The following is a 19,521-nucleotide window of genomic DNA, read 5'->3' on the forward strand; positions in this document are numbered from 1 at the left end:
ATCAAAATATTACATTGTGGCGATTGGAATGTATGTAACAACAAGTTGGTGAGGGCTGGCTATGTCTTAGGTGTTACCTCGTGAGTGATCGTGGGATTTGCAACCTATTTCGCACCTTTTTGAAGTGTTAGTTTGTGAACGCGGATATTGTTGGTATCGCCGTCTACGCGGGTTCTGTGGTAAACTAATTACCAAAATATTACATTGTCAACGATCGGCATGTATGTAACAGCGAGTCGCGAGCGATGGTTATGTCTTAGATATTATCTTGTGAGCGATCGCGGGATTTTACCAATATTTCACACCTTTTTGGAGTGTTAGTTTGTGAACGCGGCTATCGTTGCTATTCGGATCGCCGTCTACGCCGGCTCCGTGGTAAACCAATTACCAAGCGACTGATTCCTAGATTTAGCAAACTATTTCACACCCTTTTTGGTGAAAGTACGACATGCCGCTAGCATTCTATCAACGAAAGTACGAATCATCGCCGCGTCCATAAGAATAACGATATATCATTGTCGTACTCGCCGTAATTTGGAATATACACATTAACTAAGGACCAATCACATGACTATTTACTTGATACATATTCAACATCGGGCGAGAGATGTCTATACCCGAAAGGGCGATTCACGGCCGCACCCATAAGACGCAATAGCCGCATGCCGCCCCGCCATAAGAATAACGATATATTACAGTCGAACTCACCGTAAACGTTGGGATTACTTCAAATTGGTCATATATAATAATTTGGGATATACACATTAACTAAGAGTCAATCACGTGACTATTTACTTGATACATATTCAACACCAGTCGAGAGATGCCTATACCCGAAAGTACGATATGCCGACGCACCCATAAGAACACATTGTGAATCACCACCACTGCCTATACGCGAAATACGACACGCGAAAGTACGACGTGCGACAGATGCCTATACCTAAAAGTACGATGTGCCAACACGAGTTTTCAATACGATATGCGACAGATGCCTATACCTGAAAGTACGACGTGCGAGCGCATCCATAAGAACGCATTACGATGTGCGACCGAGAGGGGGGGGGTCTGAAAGTACGATCTGCCACCACGAGTTTTCCATACGATGTGCGACCGCACCCATAAGAGCCCCTGCCACCTCACGACCGATCATACTAACTACTAACGTTTTCTGTCCGAGGTGACTTTGTCAGCAGCAGGGCTTTGGAGCTGACACAGATTTTAAACTGCTCCATCTTCGGCTTCAGAGCTCTCTTCTATGATGAATTATCTCCGGCTCCAAGCTTCGGAGCTCATTGATACCGCTGCACCGGCTCCAGCACCGGCTCCGGCTCCGGCTCCGACTCCGTAAACTATCGAATGGTTCAGACAATAACTACCGTTGCGCCGAGGACGTCGCGCCGAACCGTTATTTTGTGTGGGTGTGCACAGTCCTGTGACGTCATAATTACTCTGTCGACAGTCGGGAACGTCATAGTCGCATTAGAACTCACCGCACGGCATTGGTGATAACCGCATCAGAACACTTATACCTATAGAATGTAAACATGGAATGGCAGCGACCGATTTTGCAGCTTCGTTCCGCTTCGCTGAAGCTTTACTCAGACTTATTTTACGGCAGCTACTGTAGAATTTCTGGTAATCCAAAAGTTGTCTTCCAGAGCTCAGAATTTACTGAATCTGGTCTTGATCGCAAGCTACTGTCGCACTGATTCCGAAAATGTTAATAAAAATATGATCAGGCACTGAACCTCTTAGAATTCGCCCTCCAAGTCTGAATTATCGGCATTGTCCGAACAATCGAAGAGCCGCAATGGGTCATTGTTATGGTCATTGTTTCGCGGTTATCCGATTGTTCTGAACAATGCAGATTTTAGATGTTGAGGGTGGTATTTCATCTCAGTACGGTGCTTCACAATATTTTGATTGATATTTTCGAAATCAGTACGACAGTAGCTTTCGATTAAGACCGGATTCAGTAAATTCTGAGCTCTGGAAGACAACTTTTGGATTGCCAGAAATCCTACAGTAGCTGCCGTAAAATAAGTCTGAGTAAAGCTTCAGCGAAGCGGAACGAAGCTGCAAAATCGGTCGCTGCCATTCCACGTTTACATTCTATACTTATACCGGTGTTGCACTTGTTCAATGTTCATTCATATCGAGCCATACAGTTGACTGTAACCTTGAAATTGTGGGATTGTGTAATTGTAACTGCAACAAGCGCAACATGAGTAGATGACGCGACCATATCAGTAGAAATTCGCTTTCTACCAGATACCCATAGATATCTGGTATGCATTTCTCTATTTACGTTCGCATATCCTTACAGCAATACACGATCATGGGCACGATTGAATTTCAATTCGCAGGCACACACAATAACACACTGTTGAATTTCGCCGTATTATTAAAAGGCTATCACTAAAGAAAGGGCATGAAAGCATCTGAAGCGGAAAGCCAAGCTCCGGTAAATTGAAAAATCTTTCCGTGCTTGGCGCGATTTACCTCGATTTCATAGTTATTGCTCCGCGTATAGTCCTAACTTCATATAGTAGAATTCTCTCATCAACAGTCATAACTAGGGCCATTTAAAGTCATTAAAGTCATATTTTTTTCTATGCATTAGTAAGTCGTGAAATCAATTTTAACGCAAAAATCGCATCCATATGGGGTATATTAAGAAAGTTATAAAGTCATATAAAGTCATATTTTCCTGGTTAGGTCATATTTGAGTTATAAAGTCATATTGTTGTATACTTTAAATAAAATGTGTCAATCGAAGCAATTACGCACTAAGAAAGTAAGGCAATTTCTGATTGAACGAAGGCAAACTGTAAGGTTAGCCTACATAACATTACAGTCGCAGACCAATGAGGTCACACATTGCATTGTGTTGCTACACAATCTGTTTTACTTCTGTGCACTGAAGTGGGACGTAATTTGAAGTTCAGAGACTTCCACAAGTGTAAGAAATAGTCAACGCATGGGAAGCTGAAGGAGTTATTATAAAGAGCGTCAAAGATTCAGTGAACGATCCAAAGTTGACGAGTCAGTTAACAGAAATATGCCTCCACTACAACAATATTTCAAACTTGACACTGAAAATGGAGTTGTGCGTACACTATCAAAGAGGCTCATGCTGATCTAAATGCCCTTGATTTCGGAAAAGATCCGCTTGAGCTCAAAAATTACATTAAGAAGCGATTGGACAAAAACGATGTGAAGCAAATTATGGAGCTTCAAAGACAAGACATTTCACCAGCGCTGTATGCAAAACTGCAGAAGTGTCAACAAACATCTGCGTCTGTGGAGCGCTCATTTTCCGTACTAAATTCATTTTTACGTCCAAATAGTAACTTTAAAGACTCCAACATTCCACACTATACATGAAACTGCACTACAAAAGTGGTTAAAATAAAAATTAATGTGTATTGCTGTTATGTTGTTCATGTTTTACTCGTCAGTTCCATGAGTGACGTTGGTTACATGTAAAAATACACGATTTTCGCATTAAGTCATATAAAGTCATATTTTCCCAAAAATAAAGTCATATAATTGATTTTTTAAGGTCATATAAAAATGGCCCTAGTCATAACAATCCATACCATCAAACTATCTGTTAGGATTTCTGGTTTTATTGTATGATATCACGATAAAAGTGCACGAAATATTTCACTGTCATAAGGGGGGGGGGGGGGGGAGGGGGGCGTGTCTAAAAAAGTTTGAGAACCGCTGGGCTAAACTAAATCTTAATATTTAAAAATGGATGAACAGCAAATAAACTCTTCTGAAACCTGTGCTGAACCATTTCCTACACCATGGTCAGATTTTTTTTTAAATATCTGACCAATACTGAGGCTTGCTGCAAAAGTTGTAAAAATAAATTCATGTTTTCAATCAAGGCTCGATCGAATTTGATCATGCATTTCTAGAGATGTTATCCCAATCTTACCTCCAATCTTAGCCAAATATATTGGGGCCGGAAACTTTTGCACCCTAATGTTCATCAAATGTAATCAAACAGTTTTTGAGCAAGTGAAAATGTAAATGTGAACCAGAATTTTGTAATTGGTAGTTATCAGAAGCGACTATTAACAACCAAAAGTTTTTTGTGTTTGTATTTTTCAGTAATTATGATTAGGCGTAGTTCGAATACGTTCGAGTTTTTTTAATTAAAGGATATTCTACGGATCATGAATGAAACATGAATAGCTTGAGATTGTTGCTAATGACGTCGCTACGGTTGTCAAAAAGCACCTCTCTACCGAATCAATAACTCAGGGGTGGGCAACCAGCGGTCGTAGAAGGGAATATGTGCGGCCGTCGACACGTAATTCAATTAATATGTGTTGCCGCCCTTCGATATGCAAATTGAAACTACAAATGCACTCCCAAATTTTTGAGAGATTTCAATTATCCCTGAAATTATCTTCGCGCTTCGCGCGATTCAATGCGTTCGCTTTTCGATTTTAATGTAGTGATGGCGCCCTTTGCAATCTGAGCCGGAATGGGAATCTTGTGCTCGTTGCGAGAAAAATTTGTTTTTGGTACATTTGGGCGATTTCAATATGTTTCAATCATACCAGTGGTTCTCAAACTGAGGGAGCGCCCCCTTGGGTTCGCGGAAGCATCTAAAGGGGACACGAAGCTGCAGTCAACAGAAATTTTTTGGCGCGCTTCGCGCCATTTACCTCTGTATATAGTCCTAATTTTATATTTAAGAATTTTCTCGTCGACAGTCGTAACCTTCTATGCCATCAAGCTATCCATTGGGATTGCTAGTATTCTGGTTGCATTTCGTGATATGACGAGGAGGGTGGCGCGAAATTTTTCACTAGCATAAAGGGGGGCATGTCTAAAAAAAATTTGAGAACCACTGCACTATACCGACAATTCTGATGTAGGACCAAGAAACAACAGCATGCCACAAAGTGAATAATAACAATTGGCCCAGCACCCGAAGATGCATTTATCATTTATAACTTTTTATTTTATTTTTATTTATTTTTATTTTGTTTTTATAACATTTATAGCCCTAAATTGTCGAAAGCACCCCCTTTATCAACTCTACCGGTGACGAAATCCACCCAATGACGGAATCCATTAGTGAACCTGATAAATGCTCGCGTTCCGCGCGACCATACCTGGTCCCAGCTACTAGTCAGAACATTATCACTCGCGATTTCGGTGCGTATAATAGGCCGATAGGAAAAGTAGAATAGTCCGGAGTTCACTGGAAATGGACATGGACATGCGTCCAGTTTGTTCATTACGACTATGAACTGGAATGCGGCCGTAGGCTACATAAAGTAATCGAAATGCGGCCGTGATTAGCAAAAAGGTTGCCCACCTCTGAATTACACGTTTAACAGTAGTTGTAATTATTACATGTTTAACAGTAATTGTAATTGTAATTGTAATTTGATATTTTTAGCATTGGGTAATTGTAATTGTAATGTAATTGAAGCATGTAAGGGAGTAATTGTAATTGTAATTGTAATTGAACTGAATTAATGTAATTGATCCAACTCTGATTGCAACTGCTTCTTATGCAGAAGCGCGCCTATCTGAGGTACGACATTACTCACAGCACTCTTCGCGTACCACCTAACAAGCTCTCGTGCACCACTGTGGTGCGCGTACAACACTTTGAGAACCACTGGCCAATTACTCATTACTTAATTTGCTCAGCTCACGTAAGCCCCAGTCGCGTTTTGTGAAATACATAGTGATCAATTTTTTTCTAACCGCTTTATTGGCCTTCAGTGTCGTGTTGATGACATGCGGGTATGACGAATAAACACGTCCCAGAATCCAGTAATGCACGGCATATCTCGCATACCGACGTTCAGCGTGTTATGTATAAACAATTTAAAAAAGGTGAGACTAACTAGGCAACAATTCTTCATTTTTTGAACGATTACCGTAAAACTTTCTGAATTCAGTCAAAGGTATTAGCATAGCATCTTATAAAATTGATTGGAGCCGGAGGTACATTTCAAATAACTGACTCCAGCTCCGGCTCCATCAGAATTACCGGTTGGAATGAATTCAAATTTGGTGTGCGTCGTTTTTTCAAGGCAACCTAACGATTTATCACCTAGCCTGCAAGATTCAGGAAAAAAAAGTTTTTTTTGAAGAGCCCTATTGTGTATTCTTATTGTCTGACCACTAAGAAAACACAACATTTCAAAACTTACACATATGATCCAATCGCAATCGTGCTTGTAATATTGCAACAATTCAATGTTTTTGTATTATTCACGAATACTAACTGAGTGTGCAATTGTTACCGCACCAAAGACGTTGCCATTTTGGAGAATGTCACCCTTGAGGATCCTTTTTGAGCTACCATTTGCCACTCACTCGAGTTGTAAATCGGGATTCTTATCTCCTCCAGCAACCCATGGTAACAGTATCATGCTAATGCCAGTATCACGGCAATACACTAATCTACCGAAATTAGCCCTATGATGAAAACGCCGCGTTTCTCTTGATCGAATGTGAGATATCTTCGCTCTCGTGCCAAGTAATCTTTTCTCAATTCGCAAGGATGCTAAAAGTTCCGAATATTTTTCTTCCACGTCGCAAAAGCCTATGTCAGATCATTTAACCTGTGTTGATGGACTACTCTACGTTCTGAATCATCTCCGATTTCAAAAATCTTCATCATTAGGCCTGTCATCCCTATGATCTTAATCTTGATCCAAATTATGGAGCTTATAGGAGTTTCAAGTTACACTGGATAAGCTAAATGGGGCATTTGACCTCTAGCTGATAGTATATGTAATGTTTATTTTTCTTGTCATATCCTGCAATTTGCATCAAATATGTGTCTGAGATATCGTCGGTTGATTGCATCCTCTACCAAAACTGGGCGAATGTATCTGCTTCTAGATCGATACCAGTACCTTTTTTTTTCTAATAATTCAATTGACCCATTGGCTTGACGTGACAGAAGAAAACCAGTGGGATTTTCGGAATCAGCATACCAAAATTAGCCTAAATCCAGTGCAAAATCAAAGTCAACAAAATTTGCGTTCAAAAATATTCACCAGTGTTATTTCACTTGGTGAAATGCTATTGTTACTAGCCTGGCAAAAAAGGTAAACAATTAACCATTCAAAATTCGCTATTCAAAAACGATCGTTCAGTATACTGGTGATTGAACATCCTGTCTGCACGCTGAGTCTGACATTTAGCCCGCGATGGATTCAGACTTTCAGACATATACAGGCCGTGTTATTTTTGGCATTTCAGGAGCCGGATGCCAAAACTGCCAAAAATGAAAATTTGAAAATGCCAAAAATAAGCAATTTTTGGCATATGCCAAAAATAAAACGGCCTGCCAAATAGTGTATTTCGTTCATGGTGTTGTGTTAACAGGACCGCGTTACAAGCGAGAAGAGCGTTTGTGAAAGGCAGGTTTCTTAATCTGGGCTCAGCCCACCCATTAGGGGTTAAAGCATGATGTCATAAATGGTGTGGGCACAGCGAGATTGAACGGCTGACTGCATTTGGTTTACGTTATACTTTCCATTTGTCTAAAGGCAATTTTACGACCATTTTTGACCGGATTGTCGAGCGCTAAATTTGATAAAACGGGTATCAATGAGAAGCTGCCTCAGTACTGATTATTAAAATATATATTATATTCTGCTCATGGAACTGGAACCCCCAAAATCAACCACGATTTTTGCATTGTGATCGAGTTGAACATTGTGACGCAACAAACTGTCTGGCTATTTCTGAGCTGAATAGTCTCGGTTTGCCAGACAGTCTTGTTGCGTTAATGTTCTTGAACAAGCTAACCTTCCCAGGACTCTTCCATGCGAGTTTGTAATATTAAAGCCACCTGAAGTGAATATATCAGTAGACTGAAGGAGAAATGATAGTCGGGCTACTAAATAGAATGTGTTGAGAGACAACACAGGAAACTCCTGGAAAAGGATCGGGAAGACAATTCTTTCCGCGACGAGATCGATGGCACTGACGAAGTGATCTCTTTTCATGATGCATGGAAGCCGGTTCGGCCCTCCAAAGATTTTGAAGCTCTGAAAACCTTTTGTGGATGACTGGCAACATTCTTTCCCTCAACGGCTACTGTTGAAGCCGATATTTCCCAGATTCTCTGGGCGAGAAATGAATTTAGGAGAAACTTAGCTGACCTGAGTTTGGAAGCACTGTTACAGTGTAAACGATTTAAGTCTATTCAACAGCTGTAACAATCAGCTGTTGAGCGTGTTTGTTAGGCTTTTCCTTCTGTTTTTTTTTTGCTTATTGGCACCGATTCCGATGAATACTGCACATTTTGTGGTTTCGTTTGATATTGTTAACCTATGAAATCGTTAGGTTTTTTCTTCTTCCTATTGTTTGTTGGCACTGATTATAAGTGGATGCTGCACATTTTGTGGTGTCTTTTGACAAACTAGCCCAAATAAAACGTTTTTGTGACTTATTCGAGGCTGAAAATATCTATTTAGTGGACGATGCCAAAACTGCCAAAAATAAAAATCAAAAAATGCCAAAAATAAGTTATTTTTGGCAGTTTTGGCATATGCCAAAAATAACACGGCCTGGACATATAGGTTCATCCTTGTGATGATATTATGATGTCAAGGTCAATATGACGACAATTGCGGGCATGTCAAATTTGTTTTGTCTGCGATGTTGCAAAATTACAGTCGTATCGAGTATGGATTGGTAATAAATAATTAGTAACATTAATAAATAAAAATATGCATGTTCCCTAGGGCTTAGCCTACTAGCCCACTACCCTACTTGCCTTTCGGTTAACAGCCGACCGCGCTGTGCGATTGCGCAGCCGATACGGTGATAATTCTTTCGCCCAGCAGTCAGCAGTTATTGGATTCACGCACGCCTAAGATTTAATGCATTATAAAATCTAATCCAACCATGTCCTTCGACCCAACCGTAGTGGTGGACTAATAAAACAGCGACGTCCCTGGGTGGGCTCGAACCACCAACCTTTCGGTTAACAGCCGAACGCGCTAACCGATTGCGCCACAGAGACACGGCGAAGATGTCAGCACTAAATGATCAATCTTATATTAGATTCATATAATAATCGCCGGATTTATTACATCAATCCGCTCAAGATACACAATAAAATACAGATGACAAAAAGCAATGTACTAAACAGATATGAGAACTGGAGAATGCTGAAACGAGCTGATTTGAGCTCTGAATCTAACATCAGCGTTGGCCTAATACCCGAGGTAACAGTGTTCGTCTGTTCGACCTTGATATCTTCGACTGTCTTTTTGACGCTTTTACTTGCTATTTTTGATTAGCTTTCCTTTGTTGTAAAGACGTAGTAAAAGAATCGGCGCCGAGGAGGAGCAGCTCAGATAAACCTACAACGCCTCCACCGACACCACGGAGTGCGCTAACACCGAATATCGCAAGAAGAACTCCAGAGTCAATGACACTGAATTTATGGCTACAACATCTCCCACTAGATTTCGATAAACAATACATGAAAATTGTCAAATTTATTCTACTTCAAGCTTTTCGGCTGACTCTCGTTAGGATCAACAGCCGAACGCGAAAACCGATTGCGCCACATGGACATGGCGGTGTCGATCGAGTATTGCATTGAGTATCACATCATAGTGTCCTATAATTACATTGACTACAAGCTTGCTTCAAATTACTCTCAATGATATCAATCTTGATGAAATCGGCCTTCAGGTTGGCCAAAATGGAGTAGGCCTACCTTCGTATTTCTCTTCGGAGTAGTGAATGAAGCTTCTAGTCGAGTATTCGGGTACCACTTAAAAGACGGGATCCCAATCTGAAAGTAGCGACCCCCGCGGGGTTGTTTGCGAGACTACGATTAAATACCAATGAAAATACTATTACGAGAATGCCAGTTAACCGGGTGATATCGGCGGCTCATTTCTGAAACCTTTAGATTATTTTTCAAAATAGAAAACAATAACGACCTTTGTTGATGAGAACCATGCGAAGGTATCAGTCAAAGCGTGATTTCAAAGAGGCACCTAGTGTAAAGTAAGAATGATGCCACTGGGCACTATGGTGCTACTATGGTGCTACTATGAAAAATATGGCGAGAAAACACTGCAGCGGAAGAGAAAAACTCATAGTATCCTCATTAGGGTGGAGTGAAAATGACTTTTTTTTTTCAAATCAAAAAAGGCCTTCCTCAATCCTGACAAATGACCTAAAACTTCAATTAAAAGTGACTTCAGGGTTTTGCCCCCATTTTCCAGCCGGCAACCCCCCAATTTCTGCGCGTGGGGGGGTAAAATGGCCCATCTCGGCAACCGCTGGTCGTAGAGTCATGATATATAGCTCAAAATCTGCGGAAGCATCATGTTTCTATCTGTCTTCTGAAGAAAGTTTTCTCTATTGTGAACACAAAATGAGTTATAGCCAAAAAACTATATATACGCACATTTTTGTTGAAATTCAGCATTTATTCTGACGAATTGTCTATCTGTCATTAGTTTTTTTTTTAAAGTAAAGTAACACAGTGGCAATACCGAATATTGGGCCCATATTACAAATATATTCACAACACAGTCCTTTTAAAATCGGTTCAAAACATCATAATGAAACACTCACATTTAACGACTTTTATTAAAAATGCATTCTTTTGTCAAGTTTTTTCATCAGTTTACGAGACTTCATTTTTCGGCGAATGAGGCCATCTCGTCTTTGAAATCCCGAAACTAGTGCTGATGCTTCTGTTACGAGCTTTACATGTCGTTCCACTGTTTGATTGTGGCATGGATGAAACAAAATCAGAGGCTTCTCGCGGCATTCTTCTAACTCTGCATCAGTTAAGTGCTCAATCGTTGGAGGAAGTTGTTGATAAGGTTCAATATCAACCAATTCGTGGTATGCCTTGGCTTTGGGACACAGAATAAACGAATAGGACCCCAGTTCAATTGGTTGGAACTGCTATGACTTTCAATGTCCACAAGTGAATTTTATTCAGCGGCATGTTTTCGAAACGCAAGCACCTTGGTCACACCCTTATTTCGTATGTCTTCATTATCATCTACCAGCATTGCAATCATAATATTTTCGGGGTGTGCGGAATAACCGTTTCTTATCACCACATTCGGAGCAATTTTTCGAACGTTTCGGTCAGAGAAATTCAAAACCTGTTTAATCAAGTTAAAGATTTTTCTGGGTCCATATGTTATATGTTTGTTTCCCTTGATCTCAAACCAAGTTGGAAAATATACTTCAAGGCAAAAACGAACCAGAATCTCCAGGTTTAAAGGCGGTTCATTAACTGTTACATAATACCGTAAAACTCTGCACTGCATCCTAAAGTTAGCCATCTTGAATGCGCAATCGGTGGTCCAACCTCCAAGTAAGACAGATCATCATCAGCATTTCCTTCAATAATTGCCCAGCACATTTATAAGCATATAACTGGTTCTTACTTAAGTCACTAACAATTTCCTATGGGAGCTTTTGAAAGGCCATAAGTGGTGGCGAGAGCTTTTTGAATTGAGTAACTGGCCAACAAGATACACTTCCACGTAGTTTTTTTCAATTGGGTGTGACTAAGGTGCTGGCGATTCGAAAACATGCCGCTGAATAAAATTCACTCCTGGACATTGAGAGTCATAGCGGTTCCAGCCAATTGAACTGCGGTCCTGTTCGTTTATTCTGCGTCTCAAAGTTGAACTTGGAAGCAAAGGTATACCACGAGTTGGTTGATATTGAACCTTATATCAACAACTTTCTCCAGCGATTGAGCACTTAACTGATGCAGAGTTAGAAGAATGCCGCGAGAAGCCTCTGATTTTGTTTCATCCATGCCGCAATCAAACAGTGCATGGAACATCATGTAAAGCTCGTAACAGAAGCATCAGGGCACGTTTCGGGATTTCAAAGACGAGATGGCCTCATTCGCCGAAAAATTAAGTCTCGTAAACTGATGAAAAAACTTGACAAAAGAATGCATTTTTAATATAAGACGTTCAATGTGAATGTTTCATTATGATGTTTTGAACCGATTTTAAAAGGACTGTGTTGTGAATATATTTGTAATATGGGCCCAATATTCGGTATTGCCAGTGTGTTACTTTACTTTTAAAAAAAACTAATGACAGATCACAATTCGTCAGAATAAATGCTGAATTTCAACAAAAATGTGCGTATATATAGTTTTTTGGCTATAACTCATTTTGTGTTCACAATAGAGAAAACTTTCTTCAGAAGACAGATAGAAACATGATGCTTCCGCAGATTTTGAGCTATATATCATGACTCTACGACCAGCGGTTGCCGAGATGGGCCATTTTACCCCCCCACGCGCAGAAATTGGGGGGTTGCCGGCTGGAAAATGGGGGCAAAACCCTGAAGTCACTTTTAATTGAAGTTTTAGGTCATTTGTCAGGATTGAGGAAGGCCTTTTTTGATTTGAAAAAAAAAAGTCATTTTAACTCCACCCTAATCCTCATGCCATAGTATTCTTCTCATAGTATTTTTCAGAAGTCCGAATAGACATATCTAACAATTAGGGATGGTGTGAACCTCTGAAAGGTTCAGGTTCGTGTGAACGCGAACCTTTTTGAAAGGTTCCGTGTGAACGCGAACGTGAAGGTCATGACGTCACGCGACGTCATATTGCTAATTCCAACCTCACATTTCAGTGAAGCGATAGCCTATGTTAATGTACAGTAGAGCTGTTCAAAAATAACATTTTTTCTTGAATCTTGCAGGTTACTTGATTAAATCGTTAGGTTGCCTTAAAAAACGACGCACACCAAATTTGAATTCATTCCAACCAATATTCGCGGATTTCGTAGAGTTTGAAAATTTTGAATTTGCCTAAAAATGGAAATAAAAAATTTTTCAAATTTTTCTGCCAGCCCCATGAAATTGTTGCGCTGTCTTCAAAAACGATGCAGAACAAATTTGACTCAATTCGAAGCCGTAGAAGTGGAGTTATTTCAGTTTTTCTTTGATAATTATGGGATTATCCTTGATTGGTGGATCATCCCAGAATTATCATCAAAAAACTTGAATAACTCCGCTTCTACAGCTTGGAATTGAGTCAAATTTGTTTTCCATCGTTTTTGAAGACAGCGCAACAATTTCATAAGGTTGGAAGGGAAATTTGAAAAAATATTTTTTTTTGCATTTTTAGGCAAATTCAAAATTTTCAAACTCTACGAAATCCGCGAATATTGGTTGGAATGAATTCAAATTTGGTGTGCGTCGTTTTTTAAGGCAACCTAACGATTTAATCAAGTAACCTGCAAGATTCAGGAAAAAAGGTTATTTTTGAACAGCCCTAATGTACAGTAGTACACGATACCTAGCGACGGCTCGGGTCACAAAATGCCACAATGCTGAAGTACATATTGGCGTTTTTAAAGTAACCAAATGTATCAACTGGGGCAATCAAGTGACAATATAATCCCATAAAATCAATATCTTCCGTCGCTTTGCCAACAATTTCGACGAGGACTTGCAAGAGTATATAAGCTGACGCCTTAACGGTCTAGGCATGACCGGAAATGTATTCGGCGTCAGAGTATTGCTACGTTGATATTGAGCAAAGTGTAAAACGGGTTTCTATACTTGCTACCGATATAGCAGTACCCAACACCCCAATTGCACGGATTTGTTTTTATGGTACAATAAACATATGAAATCAAGATTGACCCCGTATACCTGCTACAATTTTTTACATCAGACAACGTTATCAACTTCATTGCTTGTTTGAATAAGCTGCATCCGCTGACTACCATCATGTAGCGAATTTCGCTCTTGATGTTGTATGATTGCGGGTCAAGCTCACAGCAGAGAGTCACTGAATATTCGAGCAAACTTTTGTAACAAAGCATGTAAAATATTTGAGACTATCAAGGTGCATTCTCGTTTAGTGTTGATTTTTTATGCTGCCTGCGCCATGCATATAATGGCCCGCAGTTGAAATGCAATAAATTTCAATCAAAGATGTCATAATGAAGTGAAAATTGTAATATATGAAAAAGGTTCACAGTGCAGAACCTACCAAGGTTCGTTTGTGAACGTGAACCTATAAGTTTTTGAGGTTCACACCAGGGCTGTGGAGTCGGAGTCGGAGTCGGTGGGGTCGGAGTCTGGGTAATTTTCGCTTGATGGAGTCGGAGTCGTCAAAACTATAATAGCTGGAGTCGGAGTCGTTGGGAAAATACTGACTGGAGTCGGAGTTTGTGAGAATGACCCTGGCTTCGACTCCGACTCCAACTTCTCTATCATGAAAACATTTGCTATCATAGAATTTTCAATATAATTTTTATGTACCACCAATCACTGCTATTAATAACCATACAGATCAGGTGCGGCCAGCCCGTGGCACGCAGGCCAAATTTGGCACACCTAGGTGTGGCCTGCGAGGTAATTCTCGAAATTATTTATAACATCAGGTACAATTGCAAGGTCAACCAAAATTTGATTAGCATGACCCCGAAATTTGATGATGAATAAAACAACAGTTCTGACGCATTGACGTATCCAGGGGCCAGCCACATTTATCCCAGATCTTCGTATATGACCCTAAAGTAGAATGTTTCATAGCAGATTTATTTGACTTGAAATTTTTCTCGGTACTTCCCATGATTCATTGTCACTCGATTTCTTGCATTCTGTATTTGAGCCCCCTTCTGAAAATTATAAATACATATTATTCACAGAATTGAGTCTAACTATATTCGCAATTAGGAGATAACGTGTCGTCCAACATGCGGCTTCGCTTCTGCACTCGCAGCGAGATTGTCGACAGAACATTTGCACAAAATGATAGAGGCATGTTCACTGATACCGTCGATTTTGCTATGTCTTAACGTAGAATATTCCTGTCCTTGCCAAATGAGCCCAGTGGTTACCGATGCGACCCCCAATGTATGTTAGCAACATATTTATTGATATAATTCAGTCATTATCTTGCGAAAAATTTCGCGCTTCGCGCGAACAGGGCCTGATTGCGCACTGCACAGTTGCATGACATATTGTTATCAATTTTAGAGCGTATTGATATAAGTCTTGTTTGCAATGTTACCTAATTCGCTTCGCTCCTATCGGACGACTAAAAAAAGGTTTTCAACATTCCAGTTGCCCGCGCAATGGTTCGTAAATCTCATGTGTCCCTTTGGCCGAAAAAGTTGCCAACCCCTGATATAGATAAAATTAGACATTACTTGCAAATTACAACTCAGTTGCACAGGGGAAGAAAATCGCAATATGCGTTTTCGCGATGCAGTCAAAATTGATGCAATTTTTGGAATTATGCCATGATACTGTGACAGAGCAAATGCATCGGGTGGTTTTGTAAAATTGTAAAAATGATGTAAATTTGACCAAACGATGCTTCCCACTTGACAAAAGTAAACATATTTGTTGTGTAGCTTAGCTGTTTGGGTCGAACAAATGATTAAGAAAGACTGCAAGTCCCAATCCTTGAATACTAGATTAAGTACATGTAGACTAGACATTAGGGATGGTGTGAACCCGAGGTTCACGTTCGCGTTCTGTGTGTGAACCTCGGGAATTTGGAGGTTCGCGTTCACAACAGAACCTTGGTAGGTTCTGCACTGTGAACCTTTCTCATACATAACAATTTTCACTTCATAATGACATCTTTGGTTCGAATTTATTGCATTTCAACTGCGGGCCACTCTATGAATGACGCCGGCAGCATAAAAAAAACTCAAAACGAGCATGCACTTTGACAATCTCAAAGATTTTACTTGCTTTGTTACCAAAATTCTGCTCTAAATATCCAACTTTCCGTGTGTGAATATATAGTGACTCTCTGCTGTGAGCTGGCCCACAATCACATAACATCACGAGCGACATATATAACATGTAGAGAGCGATTCAACCAATCAATGAGATTGATATCGTTTTTTGATGCAACAAATCTAGCTAGCGTACGGGGTCTATCTTCACTTCATATGTTTACTGTGTCAATAAAACCAAATCCGTGCGATTGAGGTGTTGGTCACAGCAGTATAACTTTTGGGGTAGCCTAATATCGGTAGCAAGTATAAAAACCTGTATTACACTCTGCCCAATACCAATGTAGCAATACTCATACACCGAATACATTGCCCGGTCTGGTCAAGATCGTTAAGGCGTAAGCTTATATTCCCTGGCAACACCTCTTCGAAATTATTGGCAAAACGACGGATGATATTGATTTTATGGGAGTAATAGGCCTATATCATATGATTGCCCCAGTTGATACATTTAGTGACGTTTAAATCGCCAAAATGTACTTCAGCATTATGGCATTATGTGGCCCGAGTCGTCGCTAGGTATCGTGTACATTAATATAGGCTATCACTTCATTGAAAGATTGGGTTGGAATTAGCAATATGACGTCACGTGACGTCACGAGGTTCACGTTCGTGTTCACACAGAACCTTTCAAAAGGGTTCGCGTTCACACGAACCTGAACCTTTCAGAGGTTCACACCATCCCTACTAGACATAGGCTATATGGTCTTTGACTACTTAACTAAATTCCATTTATGATCAATGTCTATTAGTAGGAAGAGTGTGTGTACTTGTAATCAGTATAGTGTGCAATGACAAAATTAGTAGGTTCAATCTCTTTATTAGTTGCTGACTCATACACAAGAGCTACACTTGGATTTTTTATCTACGTTTTTATTATACAGGATTGGATATCTGCCATATTTGAATGATTCATACATTTCAGGATATTAGAGAGTCCCTGTTATAAAAACTTGAAAAAGGAAGGATATTTAGCAAATATTTCTTTCATGTTAATTGCATAGTGGATAATTCGAGCTGTGCCACAATGATACAATTTAGCATGGCACCGTCAATCATATGTTTGCATATGTTTAATGGTTGAATGATAGTCATTCAACCGACAATGTGGCATATAATTTTCGAAGTAAATTGGTGATAATGCTGGAGTCGGAGTCGGGAGTCGGAGTCGGTACGTTTAAAGACCTAGGAGTCGGAGTCGGTACGTTTAAAGACTCAGGAGTCGGAGTCGGTATATTGAAAATGTCTGGAGTCGGAGCCGGAGTCGGTGGTAAAATTTACCGACTCCACAGCCCTGGTTCACACACAGAACGCGAACGTGAACGTCACGTTCACATCATCCCTACTAACAATGACATCATAGAAATCAATAAGGTGAGAATTTCTTTCTCGTGGAACACTACAAGTTGTTGTTAGTTTTCCGTTGACTAATGTCATTTCCACCAGGCCGATATTTCTTATTATGATTCCCGATCCGCCGACCCGAAGCACGCGCGCACATTTGTTCTAAGATTTTCCGCTGGCTGTGTGAGACTGACCAATCATTAATAACGATACTGGAAATAAACAACAAGGCCAGATACAAACTAATAATAGAGTCAGATCTAAGGTGTGCTCTGACGATAATAACAACGCCGCGCATAGACAGGCTCTTCGCTTAGATCCAGCACCTCAGCCATCTCACTGATGCTGCCTCGTGCATACATTGAATGAATGAGTATTTTTTCAACGGAGTGATAACATGATTGATTTCTATTACTGCGCACATGATAGTCAGCTTCCGACATAGGCCGTGAGTAAGTCTGGACGACGGTGCTGACCTTGATTTAGTAATCACAATTCCAAATCTAGAGGTGGGTCGCGGAACGTTTTCGAATCGGAATTTGGACCATAAAAAGGTTGCTGATAGGGATGGTGTGAACGCGAGGTTCACGTTCGCGTTCTGTGTCTGAACCTCAGAAATTTAGAGGTTCGCGTTCACTAACGAACCTTGGTAGGTTCTGCACTGTGCACATTATTCGTTTATTACAATTTGTCACGTCATTATAACATCTTTGATTGAATATATTTTGATTTCAACTTCGGACCACTCTATGCATGCCGCTGGCAGCATATAACAAATTCAAAACTAAATGAGCTGAGCATGCACCTTGCCAATTTCAAAATAATTACTTGCTTTGTTACAAAAGTCCGTTCGAAACATTCAGCTCTTCGTTTGTGAATGCTTTGCGACTCTGTGTTCTGAGCTTGGCTCATAATCACACAAAATCAAGAACGAAATACACCACATGTAGGTACTATAGGTACTAACAGTCATGAGTTGATTACGTCATCAATGTAATCGACTGTGCTTGCGATTACTTCTAAATCACACGATTAAGATCACGATTACAGTAGATCTCAAAGTAGTCAAATACGATTACTATCATTTTTCGCTTCTTAGAGATTGAGCCTTGGCCACATATTGAAAGACATCTATAAATATGGCGATGAGAGGGCCACATGAGAGAACAATTTTCTTTTTTAATGTGACGTCATTTTCTTATCACCCCATAATATATTCATTGCTCAACATTGCTCCATTGCCCGTTTCAAGTGGGACCACAAGAATAAGATAAATTGAAAATCCAATTCTGCCATATCGAATAAAGCTTCTCATAGTCGAACAATACGAACATGAACTGAACGTGAACATGCATTTGCCTATTGTCTACGACCCACTTAATACAGAGGTGAGTAACGGCCAAGAACAGCTCGGCTATGATTTATATCAGCAACCTTTGTGTTCTAGTGGTATGATGTGGACATCGTCATGTTTTATTGGACGTTTCCAAAGTTTCAAATCTTTATCCGATGTACATACTGTTCGCCAAGCAGCAACGCTCTAACTGCGGTCAACTAAACATAACCAAACAATCCAAGATCAATAATTACATTACCATTTAAAATTAGGCAGAGTGTTGATTATTCTCCTTCTGTATGGCAATGGCGTCTGGTGTGTATTTATATCCTTACATACTGCAAGGTGGTGGTATATCCTATCATATACTAACCTACATCAAATATCTATTTATTACGTGTGGACAATGCGTTACGCAATGACGATCAAAGCTAACACTTGTGATGTAATAATGAGCGACGGAGTTTTAAAACCCATACGATTCCGCTATCAATAAATCTAATATCACTTGATGACGAATGTTCAGTTTCTGCCATAGCCCGTGTACGGTACCAGCAAAGGGTATTCCTTCTTTTACATAGAAATTCCCCAGATATGTGAAATATTCGATCACGATTACGATTACTTCGGATATTGTTCGAATGTAATCGATTGCGATTACAAATCAAGATTACCCCATGTCTGGTCTGCAATACGTATGAGGCGGGTCCAAAGCAGTATATAGCAGTATTTATAGATCTTTTACATTTACAGGCAAACGCTCAAACAGACCAAATTCGATTATGATATCACAGTTATACAACCGTACATCGCGTTTTAGTGTTCATCCCCGTGAGCAACAGGGCTCCAATACGTAAATAATTATCCACGTATGTATTGTATGTACGCTAACATTTACGTACTGGAGACTTCGATGGTTGAATCGGGTTAAATACGCTGTCACGTTATATAGGTTACATCACGATCGCTCGGAGTAAGTGGAAATAGAAGCATTCCCCAGGTCATGACACCGCTTAAAACACATCGAATCATTACCTCTGACGT

General features: G+C 40.0%; 1 protein-coding gene, 1 long non-coding RNA gene and 1 other non-coding gene across 3 annotated transcripts in view; 1 reads left to right on the forward strand and 2 right to left on the reverse strand.

The window, feature by feature from the left end:
* The window catches only part of LOC145446552 (alpha-1,3-mannosyl-glycoprotein 4-beta-N-acetylglucosaminyltransferase A-like), a 257,727-nt gene that overhangs the window by 164,473 nt on the left and 73,733 nt on the right, over positions 1 to 19,521 (forward strand). The window lies entirely within an intron of this gene.
* On the reverse strand, positions 8,961 to 9,034 carry Trnan-guu (transfer RNA asparagine (anticodon GUU)). Its single transcript has one exon. It is a non-coding gene; the product is annotated as a tRNA-Asn (tRNA).
* LOC145446580 (uncharacterized) lies at positions 14,630 to 16,486 on the reverse strand. The gene is made up of 2 exons (XR_013917315.1): positions 16,016 to 16,486; positions 14,630 to 15,732 (listed from the first exon to the last, which is right to left on the reverse strand). It is a non-coding gene; the product is annotated as an uncharacterized LOC145446580 (long non-coding RNA).

Source organism: Botryllus schlosseri, chromosome 9 (assembly GCF_051294905.1).
Source record: "Botryllus schlosseri isolate E-star chromosome 9, Bs_hap1, whole genome shotgun sequence".
Taxonomy (NCBI): domain Eukaryota; kingdom Metazoa; phylum Chordata; class Ascidiacea; order Stolidobranchia; family Styelidae; genus Botryllus; species Botryllus schlosseri.